The sequence below is a fragment of the Halichoerus grypus genome, chromosome 4 (assembly GCF_964656455.1).
Source record: "Halichoerus grypus chromosome 4, mHalGry1.hap1.1, whole genome shotgun sequence".
Classification (NCBI taxonomy): Eukaryota; Metazoa; Chordata; class Mammalia; order Carnivora; family Phocidae; genus Halichoerus; species Halichoerus grypus.
In genome coordinates this window covers 70,019,937-70,036,401 of record NC_135715.1, presented here as the reverse complement: position 1 = coordinate 70,036,401, position 16,465 = coordinate 70,019,937, and positions in this window count along the sequence as shown.

Genomic DNA, 16,465 nt, shown 5'->3' with positions numbered 1-16,465 from the left:
TCCCAGCACCTGCCAAGGGCCAACAAAGCCCTCGTTGTGTCAGCCAGACAGAGAGGGGAAGGAATGGCCACCTGGGGTGTTTCTTGGAAACTGGAGAAGTTTTATCAAAAGTGAATAGGAAGGGGTACGTCAGGACTGAACACCCCTGGCTTTTGGCTTTGACATTAATAAAATACCTTTCTTCAGACGAAAGAATTAGCTGGCTAAAATCACTCTGTGGTGGCAGCTCTGAGCTCTACTTAAAGGACATTTAACGCCCCTCACGATAAGCATGGTGTACCGCTCAGGATCTCTATGTTCACCTGCCTCCCTGCGAGCTTTGGCTTTTGCTTGGGTCATCTGGGTTCAGTCCCGCAATGTTCCCCGCTGTAGCTGGAGTGACCACAGGAGGGCCTGGTGAGTCCCACGTTAGCAGCGCATCTCCGGAATCCGGGCCACGCAGGGGCTCAGGCAGGACCGTGATCTCCTTCTGCTTTGCTTTCCCCGTTTGCAAACCTGGGAGCAAATACAAGCCGCATCATGGAGATACTGAAAGGACTTAATTGTTAATGCTGAACACCAACGCTACACACATTAAACATAAATACCACTTTGCCAACAATGGTCTCTTGATGAGGAGACGCAGGATTCCTCTGAATGGACCTATCATTGGTGAATTTGAAGCTGGCTGGATAAAGTGAAAAGCACAATCTCTGTAGGACATCTCATTTTCTTCCTTTGGAGAAAAGCGGATTGAAATCCAAGTGTCTCTTGCACTTTTACGTCATTTTTGGAAGCTGGCTGAAAGGAAAGATGCCGGACATGGTCTCTCTTCTGTCTGTCCAGTTAGTCCTGGAGATGACCAGTTTGTGCTGTTACCAGCTGAGGCCTCCCCGGGTCCACTGGGGGTGCCCTGGGAATGGGGTGAGGACCGCGCAGCTCTAGCTCTGCACACCCCACAGGAGAGAGCAGGAACTCGTCGCCGCTCCCCTCAGGAGAGAGGGAAGTCCAAGTCACCTTGTGCCCTCAGAGGACAGCAGTGTGCAGCAAAGGGGTCGGCAAATCACCGTTGGTGACCAGGGCCTCCCAATGAGAGAGCTGCCCGCGGTGGCCAGGGAACTGGGCTTGTCCCAGTCACACTCTGGGGACAACGAGGCACTAACACAGGGTAAGGTGTGCTTCTGTGGGAATTTTCTGAGGTCGTTTTGCCTTCATGTACCATATCTCCCAGACACACAGACCCATGGAGAGAGGCACAGGGATCCTCAGGCACCCCCACACCCAGAAACTTGCCCACAGACATCCCCACAAATATCTCCAAAGGCAAATGTACAGACTCTTCACAAACGCCCCACAAATACCCCCACATGCTCCGGAGGAGAATACCCCTACACACGCCTACATACTCACATTCACCCCCATAGATACCCTACAGATACCCTGCAGTCACTCTCACACACCCCACAACCCCACACACACCCCACTGACACCACACAGACACTTGTACTAACACCCCCAGCATCCTCCACAAATGTCTAAAATATACCCGCCAAACCCTTGCAGACACCCCTCCACGCGTCTTCCACAGATCTCCCTTGCGACACTCAGCCACACGCATCTCCTAATTTCACCCCACAATCTCCCACCCAGACACTCACAGCTACCCCTACGGAGCACCGCACATTACCCTCTGACACACACACAGGCATGACACGTCACTTCCAAACACCATCTAAAGATCTAGATGCGCACAGTCACACACGCGGCTCTTGTGCGCACGCGCAGTCACCCACGCGGATCCTGTGCGCACGCGCAGTCACCCACGCGGCTCCTGTGCGCACGCGCAGTCACACACGCGGATCCTGCACATACACACACACGCAGTCACACACAGATCCTGTGCACACACACAGCCACACACATGGCTGTGCACACACACATAGTCAGTCACCCTGCACAGGTCCTTGTGGGCACACAGAGACGAACACAAGCCAGACATGCAAATATGTCCACTCCTCTCCTTGCAACGGCAATACCACCCACACAGACAGACTCACACAGGGACTCATCACCTGCAGAGACCTTTGCCAAGACCTCACGGAAACTGTCCCCCAAACACATGTAACACAGACCCTCACAGGCCTAACAAACACAAATGAAGACACAGACACATTAGCTTCACTTCCTTGATTTGTTATTTCAGACAATCTGCTAGCTGTAATCTTGCAAATCAATAAAAGTTCTATATTGCAGACAACTGGGGATAGGGTGCACCACTCTCTGGTCACAGGAGATTGGAACAAAGAAACACTCAAATGAGATCAAATGGTGCCTTTTTCCAACACCCTGGCCAGCTAGTTAGAAAGCCAGGAAGGGGGCCAAACATCTGGCCGTGCCCATGAAGAGTGCCGAGCGCAGCTGGAAGACCAAGGTGTGGCTTCTGGATCATGCCCGGTGCATTGGTCCCCCTACAGTCCTGTCAGGGAACAAAGTTGGCTCTGACCCCTTTCATGCAGGAGGTTGTTGTCCTCCCCTTGGAGATAGCTTTTCTTCCCACACATCCCTGCCGCTGGTTTTCCTTACAATACAAAAGCCAAATAAAAAGAAAAAGTAATGCTCCAAAAAATCCTCAAATTCTCTTAGAAAATAGGTGCTTCCAAAGAGGGGTATAATAGTATGGTGGCTGTTAGAAGGAGGAGGGGCAAGACACGGAGATCAAAAAGAAAACCAGGAGGACGGATAAAGGGATTAGAAGGCAAGAAATAGCCCAGACCAGCTGGTGGCCATCTGGGAGCTATGAAGAAAGGGAAGAACAAAGTTGTTGAGTTTCTAGCAAGTGGGTACAGTTTTATCATGAGAGGAGGTTACTGCTTTGAGGAACTGGATTGAAGCCAGAGCCTTGCCAGCCATTAAAAAAAAAAAAAATCTAGTGGTTTCCCTAAGGATTGGATTACAGTGAGTTTGCTTCTGTCTCAAGTAAACTAGCTAAGGACATGATCATTTCAGGGAAAGTTAGAGGGTGTCTGAGGGTGGAGAGAAATCGAGAATTAACCTCTGGGTGTCAAGGTGAAAATGGACCATAGGGAAATGAGAAAGGTACTCAGTTGTGCCTCATACGGAGGTTGTTTTTACAGCCTCAGATAAAGGGTGCCTGGGTGGCTCAGTCGGTTAAGCATCTGCCTTCAGCTCAGGTCATGATCCCATGAGCCCCACGTGAGGCTCCCTGCTCAGCGGGGAGTCTGCTTCTCCCTCTGTCCCTCCCCCCAGCTTGTTCTCTCTCTTAAATAAATAAATAAAATTTAATATTTTATTTTTTAAAAAATAAAGCCTCAGATAAGAACATGGGGAAGGCCAGTGGCTATAGGATAAACACTAAATTATTATCATCAGTTATTTTGATTTTGATAAAAATTGAAGATAAACTGTGTGTTTCCTTCAGGGCTGTGCAAAGGGGAGAGAGACAGTAAAACCGAAATATACGCCATAATACGTAGAGACAGTAAGCATCCGCTCACCTGTCCCACAGAGAACTGAAGGATGGCATGTCCGAAACTCAGCTAGTGATGTCTTTGGCATCCATCAAAAGTTAGCATCTCTTCTCTCTTCCTCTGCCTCCATGAATGGTGCCACTAACCTTACATGCCTGCTCCAGGCCGGTCATCCCAGTCACTCAGCTCTACATTCAAATAATTGGTCACCAAGTCCTGAAAATTCTCTCTCCTTAGTAATTATCACCTGTGTCCTCCTTTCTCTCCCCTCAGCCACTTCTCGCATCCAACCTATCATCATCATCACAGAAACAAACTTCTCACTGACTTCCCAGCCTCCAATATCAAGTCCCCACAGATCATTTTCTATATCTTTTTGTAAAATCTTTCACTCATTCGACAAGCATTTATTGAGCATCTACTGTGTGCCAGTCTTCATCCTAGTTGCTTGGGACACAACAGTGAACACAACAAAGATGTCTACTAGATACCTAGTCAGAGTATAGTGGGAGGAGAAAAACAATAAACATAATAAATTATATGATACCTTTGAAGGCCATAAGTGCTGTGGAAAAAAGGAAAAAACAGAGCAAGGCACAGGGTATCATCAGTGCTGAGGGCATGTGTGTGTGTGTGTGTGTGTATGTGTGCACGCACGTGAGTATGGGTTAAAAGAGGGTAACCAGAGTAGTCCTCTTTGAAAGTCTGGTATTTGCTCAAAGGAGGTGAGGGAGTGAGCCACAAGGATATTGGTGGGGAAGAACATTCCTTGCAGACAGAACATCCAGAGAAGTGCTCTAAGGTGGCACAGCAAGCGTGCCTGTGTGGCTGGAACAGAGTAGGTGCAGGGAGTGGAAGGTATGAGGTCAGAATTAAGGGAAGTTACTTGAGGTCTTCTAGCAGGATGGAGCCGTGGCAGGGTTTTAAGCAGTGGGGGACAGGCTCTGACTTCTATGCTGAATGATCGCTCTGCTGTTGGTGGTGACTCAGACCAGGGGGAAGCAGAGGAGACCGTGAGAGATGGTAATGTCTCTGTTCTGCAGAAAATCCTTCAGTGACTTCCCTTAGCCTACAGATAGAATCTGAATGTTAGTGTAGCCCACAAAACACTTCAGCATTTGGGCCCTGCTTATTTATTCAGATTCATCTCTTTCTGGTATTTTCACACTCCCAATGGCCCCCATGTTCTAAAGCAGGTGGGCTTTTAATAAGCATCCTCTTCTCTCCTCTCATGGTCCCATGAGTCTGTGTAGGTGGCTTCCTCTGCCTCAACCACAGTGCCCTTCTGGGCCTTCACTAAGCCTCTTTTCCACAAGGAAGCCTTTCTCTTGTCTCCATACCATGCATCCCAAAGCAGTCCGTGCATACTTCAATGATTGGGATTATAGCTCTGAGACAAAATATTCTATCCACAATCTGTCTCTTTCACTAAATTGGGAACTCCTAGAGGGTAATAATTTATTTCTGAGTCCTTAGTAGACATTAAATGGATGGATGGATAGATGCATGGATGATGGATGCATGGATGGATGGTTGCTGGCTCTTCATCAGATCTTGAATTCAAGGGATTTCATTTTTAGTTTAAAATTAGTTAAGCATTAGAAAATGCATAAAAACTAATTATAAGACATTAACTTCTTCATTGTTGAAGAGATGGCTGAAGGAGTGTGCTCAGGTAACTATGTGTAAGCATATGTACTCATCAACTGCACGTGACAGCTGTGTTGCTGGGAAGTTGGATATAAGAGGAATTTTGATAAATGGCCTCTTATTTGTCCATTGACCAAATATAATTTCAGTCATGCTTTATTTTCTTGACATGCTATTCAATTAGTTCACACTGTAACTTTATGTTTCTTGATATTCGGCTTTCCCTACCAGCTGAAAGGGATTGATTTCTGTTTGGCAAAATACTGAAGAGAACCCTTTTAGAACAGGAGGAGTCTTTTTGCAACACATAAGCATCTCTTAGTTCATCTGCTTTTCTAGTGTTGTCATTGCCCAGTTAGGGCTTCAGGGTCTTCTTATCTTGAGAAACACTGTATCATGTCTCCATACCATGCATCCCAAAGCAGTCCGTGCATACTTCAATGCAACGGGTCATACTGGAAGCGGATTCCTTCTCTACTTATTGCTTCAGGAAGGCAGAGGAAACAATTCCCTGACGGTGGCTAGAGACATATTTCTCACCCCCTGTAATCTCCGGAGGACAGAACCAGAAGGAGCAAACTCTCTCTCCAAGTGTCACTTCTTTACCAAGGCCATCCCTCCACAAAAGTACATTGTAGGCTGTATGAAAAATGAAACGAAACAATAGCACATTTTCTCATATTTGAACATTTGAACATTATTCCAAGCCGGGAGTAACTGTAATGTAGTCAGAGGTTTAAATAATAAATGTGAAGGATTCTGAGTGAGGTCTCAGGTAGGCACCATATTTAATTTGTGACCAAGTCAGTGGAAAAAGAAGGCTCTCAACCACATTCCTGAGAGGTAGACATTCCAAATTGGCATGGCCCCTCCAGAAAAAGGGAGCTTCTATCTCAAGGCAGCCCCCCAAAATGTCGATTATTTCTAAATATTAGAAGGCAAACCCTTCATGACTCCAAATAGACTTTCCACCCTTCCAGGAAACAGGATAGGTTGAACACATGGCTCTACTTTCATTCCCACCTAAACAAAATTCGTCTGAACAACACGGAGGGGATTTTTTTCCCCTCTGAAGGCACAACCCCACAAGGATAGGGTGGATGGAAACAGCAGCAGCAAAATGTGGAATTTGGAAAGCAGATAAACACATGGTAAATTACTTAGGAGACCCCCAAAAACTAAATCTTTAGGTCAGCCATGGGAAAAGCTGAGAGCCAAAAAACCATTTAGCAAGGAAGAACCCCATGCCCCCTCCATGGGCCCCAGAATTGGCAACACTACCAGCTAGATCACTGACCCCGTACTTTCTCCTTTTAGGCAGGAAAGAGCAATCCAATGTCATTCTCATCTTTGCAGAGACAAGATAAAATCCATTAAACAAGAAGGTGCTGTTACAGAGGAAAATTTGGGGAATAAGAAGTTCTTGGAATTTAAAATTGTGACAAACATTTTTTAACTCAATAAAATGGTTAGAAGATAATATTCTCCCAAAATGGAACAAAAAGACAAAAAAATATGGAATAAAAGAGACAAGATAAGAAAACCATAGGATCAGTCCAGGAAGTACAATATCCAAGTATTTGGCACACAAAGAAGAGAAAAGAAAGGGGAGAAAATAATCAAGTAAACAGTTTGAGAACACTTCCCAAAACATTAAAAGCTAAGAGAAGATCCTAGAAGTGTGGAGAGGAGGAAAAAGTCAGTTCACTATGCATAGGATTAATACTGACAATGGCTTTGAGTTTTACCACAGCAGTACTGGAAGCCAGCAGCAATGGAGCAATCTCTTCAAAACTCTGAAGGGGGGCACCTGGCTGGCTCAGTCAGTAGAGCATGTGACTCTTGATCTTGAGGTTGTGAGTTCAAGTCCCATGTTGGAGGTAAGGATTACTTAAAAATAAAATCTTTAAAAAAATTCAAAGGAAAATTATCTCCAGTGTTGAATTCTACACCCAGATAAACTATTACTGAAATGTGGGAATAGAACAAAGTCATTTTCAAAGATGCAAAGTTTCAAAATATACTTCCCATAAATGTATACTTTTCAGAAAAGTACTGGAGGATTGTCACTATATCAAAAACTAATGATGTAATATATGGTGACTAACATAACATAATAAAATAAAATTTAAAAAAATAGAAAGAAGAAAAAAAATAAAGTGAGGGAGAAAACTGAGAAGAGGAAGAACCAGGATACATCAAACAGGAGATAACAAACAAGAAGAGGAGCAAATGGTGTCCCCAGGATGACAGGAAAAAGAGGGCCTGAGATGACAGCTGTGGATCCAAGTTAGGGCAGTCAGAGCAAGTCAGAAGATAAAGCCAATGAAATGAATGTTTTGTGGAGCTGGATGTCTTGAGAGGCGATTGAAATGGTGGGTAAAAAATGCTCAGTACTCAGAAGTCTAAGCAAGTGAAAGTAGAGAGTCAAAAGATAATACCGCAGTCTGAGAAACCAAAAGAAGCAATGTAGGTATGTAATTTAAAGACATGGAATAGATACCAAATGATCATCTAGAAGGAATAGATACCAAATAATCATCAAAATTAATGTGGAGCCCCTTGGAGATGGAAATGAGGAGAGGAGTCAAGCTTCTCAAATTTGCAGAACTATTTTTTTTTTTTTTTTTTATTTTTTTAAAGATTTTTTTTATTTATTTATTCATGAGAGACAGAGAGAGAGAGAGAGAGGCAGAGGGAGAAGCAGACTTCCCGCGGAGCAGGGAGCCCGATGCGGGACTCGATCCCAGGACTCTGGGATCATGACCTGAGCCGAAGGCAGACGCTTAACCATCTGAGCCACCCAGGCGCCCAAATTTGCAGAACTATTTTACTTTTTAAGAAAGTACATATAGCTTAGACAGAAATAATAATTTTTTAAAAGAAAAAAAAACAAAATATGATTTCCCTGTCTGGAGTACTCAGGACTGGACACCACAAGGCACCATATGGCTCACCGAGGCTTTACATGCCGGCACATTACCTCCCACATTCAAGCCATGTATTCCTCATCCTTTTCTTATAAATTGATGCTTTGAACCTAAATCCAGAGCTTTCCTTCTTGCTAAATTTCATCTTATTGATTTTTTACATCCTTAATCTATTTGGTTAAAATAATTTTAAATGCTGACATTGACATCCAGTAGATTCTCTCTTTTTCTCAGCTTTGTGTAGTCAATAAATTTAACAGTACTTCAGTGTATTCATCCAGGTCCTAGAGGAGACTGTGGAACAGGGCACAATGAGAACCGAGTCCTAGGGCAGGTCACTAAAACCTCCCCATAGGGTGGCATTCACGTAATACTATTCATTTCATTTTGACTAAAGGTGTTTACTCATTTGCTCAAAAGATATAATCCAAGGACACCTTTGGGGGAAGAATGGAAAAGAAACAGTACTGGTAATAACAATTCCAGGAATATTTGGTTCTCTCGAGTCACAGCAGGACAATTCACAGTATTCTTCAGTTGCATTTGGGTGAGAAAGAATGAATCTGCTGGAGCTTTGCCCTATAATGGAAGAGACGTCTCCCCCAACACACACACACACACACACACACACACACACACACACACACACAGGGTGAAACAACTTCTCAGTGTACCTGCTGGGAACCAGAAAACCAGAGTCCCAGGGGATACTGGCCTTCCACAGCCGTGGAGCTTCTGAAGTGTGGGAAGGGTTCTCGTGGGTCAACGTGGAGAGCCCTGCACTGCTTCTTAAAGGGTCCTGGATGGGGAGGCCGGGGACTTGAGGTTCCAGTTCCTCCAATCTCTGCTTCCTTGGAGATTCATGCTGGTGCTTGGATAGAGTTAGTTTTTTGTTTTTGTTTTTGTTTTTTTTAAAGCTGAAAGATAAAGTTCAAGGTGAACAATTGGCTCCTGATAGCAAACATACTCGAACTCATCAAGCCAGCACTGTGGAGAACAGTTCTTCAGAGTGGATGAAAAATTGATACAAGAAAGATTATTTAATTCTCTCCTGTAGGCACCTTCAAACAAGAACAGCTTTTGTCATAAGTATCCCAGGAAATCTATCTACTTTATGCCCAGTGGAGATTAAAAAAACAGATTATGAATCTTGTCTGAATTAAAAAAAAAAATTGATGGACCACACAGAAACTATTATCAGAATGAAATATAAATTAAAATCAAGTCCTTATTCCTTATTTTAGAGACTTTGTCCCCACACGTTAATTCAGCACAAGAGACTGAACCCATTTTCCCAGCAGAATTTAAAGGTTTTTTTCTAGAGTTTATCTCTTGAAATATGAATGCAGGTTCCAATCAGTTACCTTTGAGTACTGAGAACCATCACCATCTCCTTAATCTCACAAAGTCTGTAAACTTGGCCAGTTTTTCTCTTCTGCCCCATTTCTGTCATGAAAATTCCTTCCAAGAAATTAAATGTATCCAGAGAAAAGTAACACAGATGATGAATGGTATGAAGGAGAGGTTAATGGAAGAAGGTCAGAAAAGTTTTTATGTGAGAGAAATTTAAACAAGAGATTAAATGAAAGAAAAAGTACCACAAAGAAAGGTGCAGGCTGAGGAGATGTATTTGTTATTTGCTCTATTGTTAGAGAATAGACACTTCATAAAGTAACAATACCAGACATTTTAAACTGCTTCTTGAAAATTGCTTTTAAAAAAATATGTTCCATTTAACCAGTGAGATCAGATTCATTGGGGGTATTGTTATGGAAGCCAAGTCAACTTAGAACATAAAATAAATTTTAAAAGGACAATTCCACAGGTAAAATGGGGGTTGTCAAGTAGCCAGTTTTGGTTTCTGAGGTGCCATAATCTGAAAGTAGAAACAAGACAAATAATGGGTCCTGAGTTCTGAATTTGGGAATTGAGATCTACTCAAACTGTGATTTTCTGTACTCTTTGGCTTAGGTGGGTAGGGGATGAGGGGTCTTGGGGGAAAATTCAAGAAAACTCAGCAGTAAAGAGCTTCATCAGGTAAGGATGGATGGGAAGGCATGTGCACGAGGTGAGGTAACCTGACAGGAAATTTGGAGAGAAGGTGAGTGCTCACATAGACTCTCCCTCACCCCTCTATGACGTGAGACAGTACAGCAAGGGTTACAACCAAACTGAGAGGCAATGCTGAGTGACCGCCAATTTAGAGGGTCTCTTATCAGTCTGATAGAACCACTACTCACAGAAGAATCTCAAAGAATAACTCTTGAGTGGATTGAAACATACAAATGTACTACTTGAAAGTAATCAAAAGCAATGAACGATTTAAATGAAAAAATAAACTGCTATGCTAGCAATTAAAAAGTACAGAGTAAGATCAATTAAAAAATAAAAAATAAAAAGTGCAGAGTAAGAGAACTTTATTATGATGTAACTAATAAAATGGAAAAAACACAATTACTATGGGAGCAAAAATCCAATATGGAGACTCTTTTTGGGGAAGCTAGTGCACGTCTATGCTTGCTGGTGGTATATATAAAAATGGCTTACTTACAGGCTTCAGCGATATGGCGATCACCATTCCAGGTTATATCTAACTCAAATATTTTCAAGGTCATCTCAAAGGATCCCTTGAAGCTCTAAAACAGTCCATAACTCTGTGACTTGTTGAAAAACCCGAGCATCAGTTGTAGACTATTGTGTACAGTTAGTCGATCCACTAAGAATGCTTTAAGCTGCATCCAGGCTGCTTGGGTTTGAATCCCAACTCTTCTACTTGCGAATTTTGGCAAGTTATCTACTCTTTCTGTGCCTCACATTCCTCGTCTTTAAAAAGGGGACAATAGTAGTGCCTATCTCATAGGTTTATGCTGAGGAGTAAATGGGTTAATATGTATAAGGTGCTTGGAACAGTGCTTAACACAGTAAAAAGTTAAATGTTTGCTATTTTTAAATAACAGGAACAAATGACTAGCTCAGGATAAAGGAATTTGTCTTTCTTTCATTAACAAAAATGTCAGGATATAGGTGGTTACTGCATTGGTTTAGCTTATCAGTGGTGTCATGAAGAGCCTTCAATCTCTATTATGTCACTTCACCATCTTTAGCATGTTGGCTTCTTGTCCTTCAACCTATGCCTCATAGTCTCACAATGGCTGCCATAGCTCTAGACATCATCTCACATATGGACTGTGTTTAAAAATCAGAAAGAATGCTAGCCAGGGAAGAGGAAAAATGAGAAAGAAAAATGAGAGAGAGAGAGAGAAAGAGAGAGAGAGACACTGCCTCACATTATTTTCATATTTTCTGAAGAAGCAAAATATTTTCCCAGAGCCCCTCGTGATTTTACCTTATCCAATTTGCCAGAACTGAGTCACAGGAGACTCCTGAAATCAAGGGATCTGTGCCTTGGTTTTGTTGGCAGGGAAGAAGTGGGAGAATACCACTTGGGCAAACATGGGTCCTCCGCAGTGAATCATTCCTCTGTTTTGTTCCAAATGCTTTGTTCCTGCTTCAGCTGTAGAAGGACAATCTGCTTCCCAGAACATTCATGTGAATTAATAATTAAAGAGCTTTTATAACATGGGAGGCCACGGAGGCCATTTCCAAGGTCTTCCCATTTTACTTCATGCATGATACCTATACGCAAGGTCCGCTTCCTTGTGGGACTGACTTCAAAAACCCTATCTTCTTCTAAAAAACTGCTCAAACCTCTACTGGGACACACAAGGATACTCAGTCCTCAACCAGTCAATACTGGCTGAGTCCTTATTCTCTGCCGGGCCCTGTGGGGCTCTGAAAGCCTTCTGGTTGTACATGTCTGGGTGAGATAACAAGAGTGGCACACATACAAGCATATCCTGGAGTCCAGAAAAGGGAGTGGTCACATGGTCTAGCATAATGGTCAGCAAGGTTCCCATGGAGGAATTAGAGAGGCCTCAGAGGATGGGAGGGAATTCCTTACCAGAAGGATAATCTGAGAAAGGGCTCCTGGTTGGAATAAGCAGGATGTGGGAGGGACATTCATTCTTATCCATTTGAGATTTTTATATCTTTCTCCTTAGAACTTGGAAGAAGCTGCCCAAAATTGAGAACATGCCAAACATTAGCATTAATAATGCTATGACCTCTCCAAATGTAAACTATATCCACTGGAAAGTGCATGGAGACTGGATTGCTCAGGTAAAGGAAGGAAGGAAGGAAGGAAGGAAGGGAGGGAGGGAGGGAGGGAGGGAAGGAAGAAGTAAGAGAGGGAGAGAGGGAAGTAGAAGGCAGAAAGGGAAAGGGAAAGGAAAGAAAGAAGTGTTTAAGTAAAAGTAAATTGGAATTTGCCAGCCTGATGTCTCTCTCCAGGTGTAACAGCCAAACAATCAAATAAATATATAAGTTCTTTAATGAGTGACCACTGTTCTTGAGATAACTTTATTAATTTAGCTGAAAACAAATAAAAATAAATGTTGCATGAAATACCCAGAATAGTACAAAGAATGATTAACATCTGGTTTCTAGAAGCTAGTGAAATTGTTCAATTTGAACTTCCTGGCATGCTTGTTTTTGGGGTTCCCATTCAGCCATCTTTTGGGTCTGAAGGCAGTAGGTGTGTTTTCCTTCCTCTTTTGTGGGGGGAAGCCAACTCAAATGACCCAAGTGTTTAAGACCAATAATATGACTTTGGACATGATAGTCCTTTCCCTGAGATTTCTACTGGCTCTGAGAAGCTAAATTAGTGTTTCTTAAACACATAAATAAGCAAGACATTGTTCTTTACATTAAGGCAGCCTAGAAACCAAATACAGAGTGGACACACTGTCCAGAGGATTAGAAAGAGAAGAAGGAGTTTTCAGGGTTGATAGAGCACCAGTTAGGGGAGGAGAGACTCCTGCCAATATCTCTTGTCTATTCCTAAACACAGCAGGCTTAAGGCAAGGAAAGAAAGTTAGAAAATATTATCGGGTGAAAGGAAAACTAGGAAAACAACCAAATTTATTTGCTAAGTGAAAAGGAAAATTCAAGGGGAAGAAAAATTGGGCCAAGAAAATAGCATTTGTCTAAAAGATTAACACCGACAAATTTTCAAACACAAAGAGAAGAAAATAAAATAGCAATTCTGGAGTAGAAAGGAAATGTGAATTAATTAAGAATACAAAAAGGAAACAATCCAACTAAACAACCTCATGTAAAATTGCCATATGCAATACCTATATGTTTCTCGAAGGTGATTAGCACAAGATCCTTTTTTTCTTCAGCTTTTTTGAGCTATCTACATATCATAAATTTACCCATTTTAAGTGTACAATTAATGATTGTTGATAAGTTTACTGAGTTATGCAGTTATCACCATAATGCAGTTTCAGAACATTTCCATCACCCCAATAAGACCTCTGTTAACCATGTACAATTAATCCCTTTTCTACCCCCACTGCCAGACAACCATTAATCTACTTTCTGTCCCTATTAATTTGCCTTTTCTGGCCATGTCATGTACATAAAATCATACACTATGTGGCCTTTTGTGCCTGGCTTCTTTTACTTCACAAAACGGAGCCTTGCTTAGCGTGTGGACATTTTGTCCCACTGAACTGCCAGCCCCCATTGCCTGGGAAGGTGGAAGGAACAATACCAAAATCCAGAGTCAGTGCCATCCGAGGGATGACCACACATGGAGGGGTGGGGTGGGTGGGGGGAAAACAAAGCCGGGCCTTGGCATTGGCTGCATAGAAAGGGAGCTAACAGAGAGGGGCTGTACGATAGGAGAATTCTCCCACCACCTCAGGGGGTGTGTTCATGATCTCCCCACTCAGAGGTGGGCTATCTGAGCCTCTTGAGGGAGCTTGTTCCAACGGAGAAAAGACATCGACAGTTCTGAGCTCTGTAGGTTGCTCGGGACACTGAATCCTATTGTGCTGGGTCAGGTCCTAAGCTCCAGAAACCCTCTCTTCACCCCCCAGACTTACCCTCTGTCTTCCTGTGTCTTTGGCTTTCTGGTTTCTGCCCGCCGTGGGGGTTGGAACCAAGGGTTATCTTCTGTGCGTACCCCTCTGAGCCTAGCATAGTGCCTGCAAGGTCTAAAAGAGAAGCCAATCATCCCTTGTAGCTAACGTGGTGCTCTTCCAACACTACTATGGCTTTATCCATTTTACATGTTTATATTCCTAAAAAGGACTTCCTCCAGGGAGGAGGTGTCCTAAGAGCAGAGAAAACTTCGCAAATCCCACCGACTCCTGTTCCTTGAACCTGAGACCAGCCCTGGCACCTGCCCGAAAGCCCTGGTTCCCTAATCCCAGCACAGCTCCTTCAGAGCCTGGCTCTCCACCTTTTTTTTTTTTTTTAAAGATTTTATTTATTTATTTGAGAGAGAGAGGGAGAGAGAAGGAGCTGGGGGTGGGGGGGGAGGAGCAGAGGGAAAGGGAGAAGCAGGCTCCCCGCTGAGCAGCGAGCCTGATGAGGGTCTGGATCCCAGGACCCTGGGATCATGACCTGAGCTGAAAACACATGCTTAACCGACTGAGCCACCCACGTGCCCCTGGCTCTCAATTTTCAAAGACAGGGGAAGAGAGTCTTTTACCCTTCCCAGTATGATGCTCAGCATAGCGTCCGATTTAAATATGATTTATAGTGAAGGATAAGCTGTTTTCTCCGTGAACCCCCTGCAGCTAGGCAGGCAGCATTCCGATTTTCTCAGAAATATCTAAAATGCGTAGTAGAAACTTCAGCACAGTCTGCCAGACAGGATACCCAGGAATTGTTGTTCTGGTGTTAGCCTAGAGCAAGCGTCAAGGAGAGAGAACCCCCACATACTCGCACTCTGCCAGGCCACCTACACACGTCTGTCCACTCACAAAAGTGGGGTTTTTAAAATGTGCCTATCCTGTGAGCAAGTGGTTCCTTTCTCCTTCTCAAAATGGGTGTCAAGGGAAAGCTTTAGATATTGTTACAAACACTTTCTTGACCTGGTGTGTGATCTTCATATTTATTAGCATTTTCTCTTTTTTTGTCTTTTCTAGCTGAACTACTACGATTCTATCAAAGCCGTCATTTCAAGCTCCAACCATGAGCCCACTGCTCTAGTAATAGGTACTGCTTACACTCCCCTTACGTTTGTAATATTCTCTGTATGCCAGATCCTTGGATGTCTCCCACCTTTATAATTTCTGCATTGCACCAGGCATCCCACACTCTGCAGCTCAAAATGTGACATCCTCCACTGTTCAGTTTGCTTTATAAGCCTCACACTAGGCTGCTGGAGAGGCAGAGTGAGGGAGGGCAGTCCTATCACAGGGCTTCACACATACTGAGAGCTCGATCAATATTTGTTGATTTGAAATAAGAGCCAAATCCACTTCAGGCAACCTCAGGCTACACCCTTTGAGCACCCCTAATGTGTTACAAGATATTAAATATACAGTAATATCAACACAGGACAGTGGTCTTGGGGCATTTGTGTGAAGTGGGATTGGGAAATTTTTACAATTCAAAAGGCATGCTGGAAATAACAGTTTTTAGTGATGGCCAACAGGAAGACCCAGAACCTGAAGACCTTTGCATTTTCTGGAAGCTGGACTTTGACCAAGTGCATTCAAAGAAAGGCCAAGGGAGAACCCAGATCCCAATCCATCCCTCACTTTTACATCCTCAAATGCACAGCTAAGTCCAGACATAGGCTAGGCCAGGCTGATCTTAGGTCCATGAAGTAGGCAATATGGCAGAACAAGTCTGTGTTATTCACATAGGAATCATTTTGTCTGGACCAGATGGATGACAGACATCCTGGTACTGGGTGAATGACTGGTCTAGAGTTGAACCAGGAATCCAATCCCTTTATAATGGATCATTCCCTGGATAACAGCTCATGGTCAGAAGAAGTTGTAATCTCTGGTCCTGAACACTAAGTATCAGACATTGTACTAAGCTCCTTCCATGTATTATTTTATTTAATCTCCATTAACAACCTTATGGTTTAAGTCCCACTATTAGCTCCATCTTACACTTGACTAAGTGAAGCACAGAGTCATTCATTAACTTGTCCTAGGGTATTGTTCAGGGCTTTTATTTTTTTCAGTATTGAAAGAAATGTAATTCAAGTGGGCAAGCAAAAGGAGAATTTTTTGGATGGCTCATATAACATGAGAAGGGCAGAAGCACAACCCAGTGTTGGAAAGTCCTAGAAGCAGTGACTCAGATGCTACTCCGACTCTGTCTCTCTCTCTCTCCTCTGCACAGCAGTTCCCTCAGAGGGTGAAGAGCCCATCTCACATGTCACTTTGCCACCAAGAGAGACTGGCTGTGGCTCTTGGTCCCCAGTCCGGCTGCCCCTGGGAAGGTTCCCACCTTACCAGTTTGGCCCAACTGTGGGACAATTAATTGCAAGCCAACTGACCTAGGAAAAGCAGAGACAATAAGAACCTGGCAGTGCCCATTCAA